Source organism: Phalangium opilio, unplaced genomic scaffold, assembly GCF_054372755.1.
Source record: "Phalangium opilio isolate 3A_F unplaced genomic scaffold, DU_Popi_V2 ptg000060l_1, whole genome shotgun sequence".
NCBI lineage: Eukaryota > Metazoa > Arthropoda > Arachnida > Opiliones > Phalangiidae > Phalangium > Phalangium opilio.
In genome coordinates, this window is record NW_028324177.1 from 7,458,380 (window position 1) to 7,469,550 (window position 11,171).

General features: G+C 44.6%; 1 non-coding gene across 1 annotated transcript; it reads left to right on the forward strand.

Annotated features, from left to right (window-relative positions):
- Nucleotides 1-9,291: 9,291 nt before the first annotated feature.
- On the forward strand, nt 9,292-9,363 carry TRNAI-UAU (transfer RNA isoleucine (anticodon UAU)). Its single transcript has one exon. It is a non-coding gene; the product is annotated as a tRNA-Ile (tRNA).
- Nucleotides 9,364-11,171: the final 1,808 nt, after the last annotated feature.

Sequence of the window (11,171 nt, forward strand, 5' to 3'; positions counted from 1 at the left end):
AACCCAGAGGTCCGTGGATCGAAACCACGCTCTGCTAAATTAATGCAAAATAGCATTTGCTATTTTGGAATCAGTTAGTTTTTCATATAATGGTGATGTAAGCAGAGTGGCGCAGTGGAAGCGTGCTGGGCCCATAACCCAGAGTTCCGTGGATCGAAACCACGCTCTGCTAAATTAATGCAAAATAGCATTTGCTATTTTGGTATCAGTTAGTTTTTCATATAATGTTGATGTAAGCAGAGTGGCGCAGTGGAAGCGTGCTGGGCCCATAACCCAGAGGTCCGTGGATCGAAACCACTCTTTGCTATGTTAATGCAAAGTAGCATTTGCTATTTTGGTATCAGTTAGTTTTTCATATAATGGTGATGTAAGCAGAGTGGCGCAGTGGAAGCGTGCTGGTCCCATAACCCAGAGGTCCGTGGATCGAAACCACGCTCTGCTAAATTAATGCAAAATAGCACTTGCTATTTTGATATAAGTTAGTTTGTTCATACAATGAATAAGTAAGTAGAGTGGCGCAGTGGAAGCGTGCTGGGCCCATAACCCAGAGGTCCGTGGATCGAAACCACGCTATGCTAAATTAATGCAAAATAGCACTTGCTATTTTGATATAAGTTAGTTTGTTCATACAATGAATAAGTAAGCAGACTGGCGCAGTGGAAGCGTGCTGGGCTCATAACCCAGAGGTCCGTGGATCGAAACCACGCTCTGCTAAATTAATGCAAAATAGCATTTGCTATTTTGGAATCAGTTAGTTTTTCATATAATGGTGATGTAAGCAGAGTGGCGCAGTGGAAGCGTGCTGGGCCCATAACCCAGAGTTCCGTGGATCGAAACCACGCTCTGCTAAATTAATGCAAAATAGCATTTGCTATTTTGGTATCAGTTAGTTTTTCATATAATGTTGATGTAAGCAGAGTGGCGCAGTGGAAGCGTGCTGGGCCCATAACCCAGAGGTCCGTGGATCGAAACCACTCTTTGCTATGTTAATGCAAAGTAGCATTTGCTATTTTGGTATCAGTTAGTTTTTCATATAAAGGTGATGTAAGCAGAGTGGGGCAGTGGAAGCGTGCTGGTCCCATAACCCAGAGGTCCGTGGATCGAAACCACGCTCTGCTAAATTAATGCAAAGTAGCATTTGCTATTTTAGTATCAGTTAGTTTTTCATATAATGGTGATGTAATCAGAGTGGCGCAGTGGAAGCGTGCTGGGCCCATAACCCAGAGGTCCGTGGATCGAAACCACGCTCTGCTAAATTAATGCACAATAGCACTTGCTATTTTGATATAAACTAGTTTGTTCATACCATGGCCATGTAAGCAGAGTGGCGCAGTGGAAGCGTGCTGGGCCCATAACCCAGAGGTCCGTGGATCGAAACCACGCTCTGCTAAATTAATGCAAAATAGCATTTGCTATTTTGGAATCAGTTAGTTTTTCATATAATGGTGATGTAAGCAGAGTGGCGCAGTGGAAGCGTGCTGGGCCCATAACCCAGAGGTCCGTGGATCGAAACCACGCTCTGCTATGTTAATGCAAAGTAGCATTTGCTATTATGGTATCAGTTAGTTTTTCATATAATGGTGATGTAAGCAGAGTGGCGCAGTGGAAGTGTGCTGGGCCCATAACCCAGAGGTCCGTGGATCGAAACCACGCTCTGCTATGCTAATGCAAAGTAGCATTTCTTTTTTGTTATCAGTTAGTTTTTCATATAATGGTTATGTAAGCCGAGTGGCGCAGTGGATGCGTGCTGGGCCCGTAACCCAGAGGTCCGTGGATCAAAACCACTCTCTGCTATGTTAATGCAAAGTAGCATTTGCTATTTTGGTATCAGTTAGTTTTTCATATAATGGTGATGTAAGCAGAGTGGCGCAGTGGAAGCGTGCTGGGCCCATAACCCAGAGGTCCGTGGATCGAAACCACGCTCTGCTATGTTAATGCAAAGTAGCATTTGCTATTATGGTATCAGTTAGTTTTTCATATAATGGTGATGTAAGCAGAGTGGCGCAGTGGAAGCGTGCTGGGCCCATAACCCAGAGGTCCGTGGATCGAAACCACGCTCTGCTATGTTAATGCAAAGTAGCATTTGCTATTATGGTATCAGTTAGTTTTTCATATAATGGTGATGTAAGCAGAGTGGCGCAGTGGAAGTGTGCTGGGCCCATAACCCAGAGGTCCGTGGATCGAAACCACGCTCTGCTATGCTAATGCAAAGTAGCATTTCTATTTTGGTATCAGTTAGTTTTTCATATAATGGTGATGTAAGCCGAGTGGCGCAGTGGAAGCGTGCTGGGCCCATAACCCAGAGGTCCGTGGATCAAAACCACTCTCTGCTATGTTAATGCAAAGTAGCATTTGCTATTTTGGTATCAGTTAGTTTTTCAAATAATGGTGATGTAAGCAGAGTGGCGCAGTGGAAGCGTGCTGGGCCCATAACACAGAGGTCCGTGGATCGAAACCACGCTCTGCTAAATTAATGCAAAATAGCATTTTCTACTTTGGTATCAGTTAGTTTTTCATATAATGGTGATGTAAGCAGAGTGGCGCAGTGGAAGCGTGCTGGGCCCATAACCCAGAGGTCCGTGGATCGAAACCACTCTTTGCTATGTTAATGCAAAGTAGCATTTGCTATTTTGGTATCAGTTAGTTTTTCATATAATGGTGATGTAAGCAGAGTGGCGCAGTGGAAGCGTGCTGGTCCCATAACCCAGAGGTCCGTGGATCGAAACCACGCTCTGCTAAATTAATGCAAAATAGCACTTGCTATTTTGATATAAGTTAGTTTGTTCATACAATGAATAAGTAAGTAGAGTGGCGCAGTGGAAGCGTGCTGGGCCCATAACCCAGAGGTCCGTGGATCGAAACCACGCTATGCTAAATTAATGCAAAATAGCACTTGCTATTTTGATATAAGTTAGTTTGTTCATACAATGAATAAGTAAGCAGACTGGCGCAGTGGAAGCGTGCTGGGCTCATAACCCAGAGGTCCGTGGATCGAAACCACGCTCTGCTAAATTAATGCAAAATAGCATTTGCTATTTTGGAATCAGTTAGTTTTTCATATAATGGTGATGTAAGCAGAGTGGCGCAGTGGAAGCGTGCTGGGCCCATAACCCAGAGTTCCGTGGATCGAAACCACGCTCTGCTAAATTAATGCAAAATAGCATTTGCTATTTTGGTATCAGTTAGTTTTTCATATAATGTTGATGTAAGCAGAGTGGCGCAGTGGAAGCGTGCTGGGCCCATAACCCAGAGGTCCGTGGATCGAAACCACTCTTTGCTATGTTAATGCAAAGTAGCATTTGCTATTTTGGTATCAGTTAGTTTTTCATATAAAGGTGATGTAAGCAGAGTGGGGCAGTGGAAGCGTGCTGGTCCCATAACCCAGAGGTCCGTGGATCGAAACCACGCTCTGCTAAATTAATGCAAAGTAGCATTTGCTATTTTAGTATCAGTTAGTTTTTCATATAATGGTGATGTAATCAGAGTGTCGCAGTGGAAGCGTGCTGGGCCCATAACCCAGAGGTCCGTGGATCGAAACCACGCTCTGCTAAATTAATGCACAATAGCACTTGCTATTTTGATATAAACTAGTTTGTTCATACCATGGCCATGTAAGCAGAGTGGCGCAGTGGAAGCGTGCTGGGCCCATAACCCAGAGGTCCGTGGATCGAAACCACGCTCTGCTAAATTAATGCAAAATAGCATTTGCTATTTTGGAATCAGTTAGTTTTTCATATAATGGTGATGTAAGCAGAGTGGCGCAGTGGAAGCGTGCTGGGCCCATAACCCAGAGTTCCGTGGATCGAAACCACGCTCTGCTAAATTAATGCAAAATAGCATTTGCTATTTTGGTATCAGTTAGTTTTTCATATAATGGTGATGTAAGCAGAGTGGCGCAGTGGAAGCGTGCTGGGCCCATAACCCAGAGGTCCGTGGATCGAAACCACTCTTTGCTATGTTAATGCAAAGTAGCATTTGCTATTTTGGTATCAGTTAGTTTTTCATATAAAGGTGATGTAAGCAGAGTGGGGCAGTGGAAGCGTGCTGGTCCCATAACCCTGAGGTCCGTGGATCGAAACCACGCTCTGCTAAATTAATGCAAAATAGCACTTGCTATTTTGATATAAGTTAGTTTGTTCATACTATGATCATGTAAGCAGAGTGGCGCAGTGGAAGCGTGCTGGGCCCATAACCCAGAGGTCCGTGGATCGAAACCACGCTCTGCTATGTTAATGCAAAGTAGCATTTGCTATTATGGTATCAGTTAGTTTTTCATATAATGGTGATGTAAGCAGAGTGGCGCAGTGGAAGCGTGCTGGGCCCATAACCCAGAGGTCCGTGGATCGAAACCACTCTTTGCTATGTTAATGCAAAGTAGCATTTGCTATTTTGGTATCAGTTAGTTTTTCATATAATGGTGATGTAAGCAGAGTGGCGCAGTGGAAGCGTGCTGGGCCCATAACCCAGAGGTCCGTGGATCGAAACCACGCTCTGCTAAATTAATGCAAAATAGCACTTGCTATTTTGATATTAGTTAGTTTGTTCATACCATGATCATGTAAGCCGAGTGGCGCAGTGGAGGCATGCTGGGCCCATAACCCAGAGGTCCGTGGATCGAAACCACTCTTTGCTATGTTAATGCAAAGTAGCATTTGCTATTTTGGTATCAGTTAGTTTTTCATATAATGGTGATGTAAGCAGAGTGGCACAGTGGAAGCGTGCTGGGCCCATAACCCAGAGGTCCGTGGATCGAAACCACGCTCTGCTATGTTAATGCACAATAGCACTTGCTATTTTGATATAAATTAGTTTGTTCATACCATGATCATGTAAGCCGAGTGGCGCAGTGGAAGCGTGCTGGGCCCATAACCCAGAGGTCCGTGGATCGAAAGCACGCTCTGCTATGATAATGCAAAGTAGCATTTGCTATTTTGGTATCAGTTAGTTTTTCATATAATGGTGATGTAAGCAGAGTGGCACAGTGGAGGCGTGCTGGGCCCATAACCCAGAGGTCCATGGATCGAAACCACGCTCTGCTATGCTAATGCAAAGTAGCATTTCTATTTTGGTATCAGTTAGTTTTTCATATAATGGTGATGTAAGCCGAGTGGCGCAGTGGAAGCGTGCTGGGCCCATAACCCAGAGGTCCGTGGATCAAAACCACTCTCTGCTATGTTAATGCAAAGTAGCATTTGCTATTTTGGTATCAGTTAGTTTTTCATATAATGGTGATGTAAGCAGAGTGGCGCAGTGGAAGCGTGCTGGGCCCATAACCCAGAGGTCCGTGGATCGAAACCACGCTCTGCTATGTTAATGCAAAGTAGCATTTGCTATTATGGTATCAGTTAGTTTTTCATATAATGGTGATGTAAGCAGAGTGGCGCAGTGGAAGTGTGCTGGGCCCATAACCCAGAGGTCCGTGGATCGAAACCACGCTCTGCTATGCTAATGCAAAGTAGCATTTCTTTTTTGGTATCAGTTAGTTTTTCATATAATGGTGATGTAAGCCGAGTGGCGCAGTGGAAGCGTGCTGGGCCCGTAACCCAGAGGTCCGTGGATCAAAACCACTCTCTGCTATGTTAATGCAAAGTAGCATTTGCTATTTTGGTATCAGTTAGTTTTTCATATAATGGTGATGTAAGCAGAGTGGCGCAGTGGAAGCGTGCTGGGCCCATAACCCAGAGGTCCGTGGATCGAAACCACGCTCTGCTATGTTAATGCAAAGTAGCATTTGCTATTATGGTATCAGTTAGTTTTTCATATAATGGTGATGTAAGCAGAGTGGCGCAGTGGAAGCGTGCTGGGCCCATAACCCAGAGGTCCGTGGATCGAAACCACGCTCTGCTATGTTAATGCAAAGTAGCATTTGCTATTATGGTATCAGTTAGTTTTTCATATAATGGTGATGTAAGCAGAGTGGCGCAGTGGAAGTGTGCTGGGCCCATAACCCAGAGGTCCGTGGATCGAAACCACGCTCTGCTATGCTAATGCAAAGTAGCATTTCTATTTTGGTATCAGTTAGTTTTTCATATAATGGTGATGTAAGCCGAGTGGCGCAGTGGAAGCGTGCTGGGCCCATAACCCAGAGGTCCGTGGATCAAAACCACTCTCTGCTATGTTAATGCAAAGTAGCATTTGCTATTTTGGTATCAGTTAGTTTTTCATATAATGGTGATGTAAGCAGAGTGGCGCAGTGGAAGCGTGCCGGGCCCATAACCCAGAGGTCCGTGGATCGAAACCACGCTCTGCTATGTTAATGCAAAGTAGCATTTGCTATTATGGTATCAGTTAGTTTTTCATATAATGGTGATGTAAGCAGAGTGGCGCAGTGGAAGCGTGCTGGGCCCATAACCCAGAGGTCCGTGGATCGAAACCACTCTTTGCTATGTTAATGCAAAGTAGCATTTGCTATTTTGGTATCAGTTAGTTTTTCATATAATGGTGATGTAAGAAGAGTGGAGCAGTGGAAGCGTGCTGGGCCGATAACCCAGAGGTCCGTGGATCGAAACCACGCTCTGCTATGTTAATGCAAAGTAGCATTTGCTATTTTGGTATCAGTTAGTTTTTCATATAATGGTCATGTAAGCAGAGTGGCGCAGTGGAAGCGTGCTGGGCCCATAACCCAGAGGTACGTGGATCGAAACCACGCTCTGCTATGTTAATGCAAAGTAGCATTTGCTATTTTGGTATCAGTTAGTTTTTCATATAATGGTGATGTAAGCAGAGTGGCGCAGTGGAAGCGTGCTGGGCCCATAACCCAGAGGTCCGTGGATCGAAACCACGCTCTGCTAAATTAATGCAAAATAGCACTTGCTATTTTGATATTAGTTAGTTTGTTCATACCATGATCATGTAAGCCGAGTGGCGCAGTGGAGGCATGCTGGGCCCATAACCCAGAGGTCCGTGGATCGAAACCACTCTTTGCTATGTTAATGCAAAGTAGCATTTGCTATTTTGGTATCAGTTAGTTTTTCATATAATGGTGATGTAAGCAGAGTGGCGCAGTGGAAGCGTGCTGGGCCCATAACCCAGAGGTCCGTGGATTGAAACCACGCTCTGCTAAATTAATGCACAATATCACTTGCTATTTTGATATAAGTTAGTTTGTTCATACCATGATTATGTAAGCCGAGTGGCGCAGTGGAAGCGTGCTGGGCCCATAACCCAGAGGTCCGGGGATCAAAACCACGCTCTGCTATGTTAATGCAAAGTAGCATTTGCTATTTTGGTATCAGTTAGTTTTTCATATAATGGTGATGTAAGCAGAGTGGCACAGTGGAAGCGTGCTGGGCCCATAACCCAGAGGTCCGTGGATCGAAACCACGCTCTGCTATGTTAATGCACAATAGCACTTGCTATTTTGATATAAATTAGTTTGTTCATACCATGATCATGTAAGCCGAGTGGCGCAGTGGAAGCGTGCTGGGCCCATAACCCAGAGGTCCGTGGATCGAAAGCACGCTCTGCTATGATAATGCAAAGTAGCATTTGCTATTTTGGTATCAGTTAGTTTTTCATATAATGGTGATGTAAGCAGAGTGGCACAGTGGAGGCGTGCTGGGCCCATAACCCAGAGGTCCGTGGATCGAAACCACGCTCTGCTATGCTAATGCAAAGTAGCATTTGCTATTTTGGTATCAGTTAGTTTTTCATATAATGGTGATGTAAGCAGAGTGGCGCAGTGGAAGCGTGCTGGTCCCATAACCCAGAGGTCCGTGGATCGAAACCACGCTCTGCTAAATTAATGCAAAATAGCACTTGCTATTTTGATATAAGTTAGTTTGTTCATACTATGATCATGTAAGCAGAGTGTCGCAGTGGAAGCCTGCTGGGCCCATAACCCAAAGGTCCGTGGATCAAAACCACGCTCTGCTATGTTAATGCAAAGTAGCATTTGCTATTATGGTATCAGTTAGTTTTTCATGAATGGTGATGTAAGCAGAGTGGCGCAGTGGAAGCGTGCTGGGCCCATAACCCAGAGGTCCGTGGATTGAAACCACGCTCTGCTAAATTAATGCACAATATCACTTGCTATTTTGATATAAGTTAGTTTGTTCATACCATGATCATGTAAGCAGAGTGGCGCAGTGGAAGCGTGCTGGGCCCATAACCCAGAGGTCCGTGGATTGAAACCACGCTCTGCTAAATTAATGCACAATAGCACTTGCTATTTTGATATAAGTTAGTTTGTTCATACCATGATCATGTAAGCAGAGTGGCGCAGTGGAAGCGTGCTGGGCCCATAACCCAAAGGTCCGTGGATCAAAACCACGCTCTGCTATGTTAATGCAAAGTAGCATTTGCTATTTTGGTATCAGTTAGATTTTCATATAATGGTGATGTAAGCAGAGTGGCGCAGTGGAAGCGTGCTGGGCCCATAACCCAGAGGTCCGTGTATCGAAACCACGCTCTGCTAAATTAATGCAAAATAGCATTTGCTATTTTGGTATCAGTTAGTTTTTCATATAATGGTGATGTAAGCAGAGTGGCGCAGTGGAAGCGTGCTGGGCCCATAACCCAGAGGTCCGTGGATCGAAACCACTCTTTGCTATGTTAATGCAAAGTAGCATTTGCTATTTTGGTATCAGTTAGTTTTTCATATAATGGTGATGTAAGCAGAGTGGCGCAGTGGAAGCGTGCTGGTCCCATAACCCAGAGGTCCGTGGATCGAAACCACGCTCTGCTAAATTAATGCAAAATAGCACTTGCTATTTTGATATAAGTTAGTTTGTTCATACTATGATCATGTAAGCAGAGTGTCGCAGTGGAAGCGTGCTGGGCCCATAACCCAGAGGTCCGTGGATTGAAACCACGCTCTGCTAAATTAATGCACAATATCACTTGCTATTTTGATATAAGTTAGTTTGTTCATACCACGATCATGTAAGCAGAGTGGCGCAGTGGAAGCGTGCTGGGACCATAACCCAGAGGTCCGTGGATTGAAACCACGCTCTGCTAAATTAATGCACAATAGCACTTGCTATTTTGATATAAGTTAGTTTGTTCATACCATGATCATGTAAGCAGAGTGGAGCAGTGGAAGCGTGCTGGGCCCATAACCCAAAGGTCCGTGGATCAAAACCACGCTTCACTATGTTAATGCAAAGTAGCATTTGCTATTATGGTATCAGTTAGTTTTTCATATAATGGTGATGTAAGCAGAGTGGCGCAGTGGAAGCGTGCTGGTCCCATAACCCAGAGGTCCGTGGATCGAAACCACGCTCTGCTATGTTAATGCAAATAGCATTTGCTTTTTTGGTATCAGTTAGTTTTTCATATAATGGTGATGTGAGCAGAGTGGCGCAGTGGAAGCGTGCTGGGCCTATAACCCAGAGGTCCGTGGATCGAAACCACGCTCTGCTAAATTAATGCAAAATAGCATTTGCTATTTTGGTATCAGTTAGTTTTTCATATAAAGGTGATGTAAGCAGAGTGGCGCAGTGGAAGCGTGCTGGGCCCATAACCCAGAGGTCCGTGGATCGAAACCACTCTTTGCTATGTTAATGCAAAGTAGCATTTGCTATTTTGGTATCAGTTAGTTTTTCCTATAATGGTGATGTAAGCAGAGTGGCGCAGTGGAAACGTGCTGGTCCCATAACCCAGAGGTCCGTGGATCGAAACCACGCTCTGCTAAATTAATGCAAAATAGCACTTGCTATTTTGATATAAGTTAGTTTGTTCATACTATGATCATGTAAGCAGAGTGTCGCAGTGGAAGCGTGCTGGGCCCATAACCCAGAGGTCCGTGGATTGAAACCACGCTCTGCTAAATTAATGCACAATATCACTTACTATTTTGATATAAGTTAGTTTGTTCATACCATGATTGTGTAAGCAGAGTGGCGCAGTGGAAGCGTGCTGGGCCCATAACCCAGAGGTCCGTGGATTGAAACCACGCTCTGCTAAATTAATGCACAATAGCACTTGCTATTTTGATATAAGTTAGTTTGTTCATACCATGATCATGTAAGCAGAGTGGCGCAGTGGAAGCGTGCTGGGCCCATAACCCAAAGGTCCGTGGATCAAAACCACGCTCTGCTATGTTAATGCAAAGTAGCATTTGCTATTATGGTATCAGTTAGTTTTTCATGAATGGTGATGTAAGCAGAGTGGCGCAGTGGAAGCGTGCTGGGCCCATAACCCAGAGGTCCGTGGATTGAAACCACGCTCTGCTAAATTAATGCACAATATCACTTGCTATTTTGATATAAGTTAGTTTGTTCATACCATGATCATGTAAGCAGAGTGGCGCAGTGGAAGCGTGCTGGGCCCATAACCCAGAGGTCCGTGGATCGAAACCACGCTCTGCTATGTTAATGCAAAGTAGCATTTGCTATTATGGTATCAGTTAGTTTTTCATATAATGGTGATGTAAGCAGAGTGGCGCAGTGGAAGCGTGCTGGGCCCATAACCCAGAGGTCCGTGGATCGAAACCACGCTCTGCTATGTTAATGCAAAGTAGCATTTGCTATTATGGTATCAGTTAGTTTTTCATATAATGGTGATGTAAGCAGAGTGGCGCAGTGGAAGTGTGCTGGGCCCATAACCCAGAGGTCCGTGGATCGAAACCACGCTCTGCTATGCTAATGCAAAGTAGCATTTCTATTTTGGTATCAGTTAGTTTTTCATATAATGGTGATGTAAGCCGAGTGGCGCAGTGGAAGCGTGCTGGGCCCATAACCCAGAGGTCCGTGGATCAAAACCACTCTCTGCCATGTTAATGCAAAGTAGCATTTGCTATTTTGGTATCAGTTAGTTTTTCATATAATGGTGATGTAAGCAGAGTGGCGCAGTGGAAGCGTGCCGGGCCCATAACCCAGAGGTCCGTGGATCGAAACCACGCTCTGCTATGTTAATGCAAAGTAGCATTTGCTATTATGGTATCAGTTAGTTTTTCATATAATGGTGATGTAAGCAGAGTGGCGCAGTGGAAGCGTGCTGGGCCCATAACCCAGAGGTCCGTGGATCGAAACCACTCTTTGCTATGTTAATGCAAAGTAGCATTTGCTATTTTGGTATCAGTTAGTTTTTCATATAATGGTGATGTAAGAAGAGTGGAGCAGTGGAAGCGTGCTGGGCCGATAACCCAGAGGTCCGTGGATCGAAACCACGCTCTGCTATGTTAATGCAAAGTAGCATTTGCTATTTTGGTATCAGTTAGTTTTTCATAT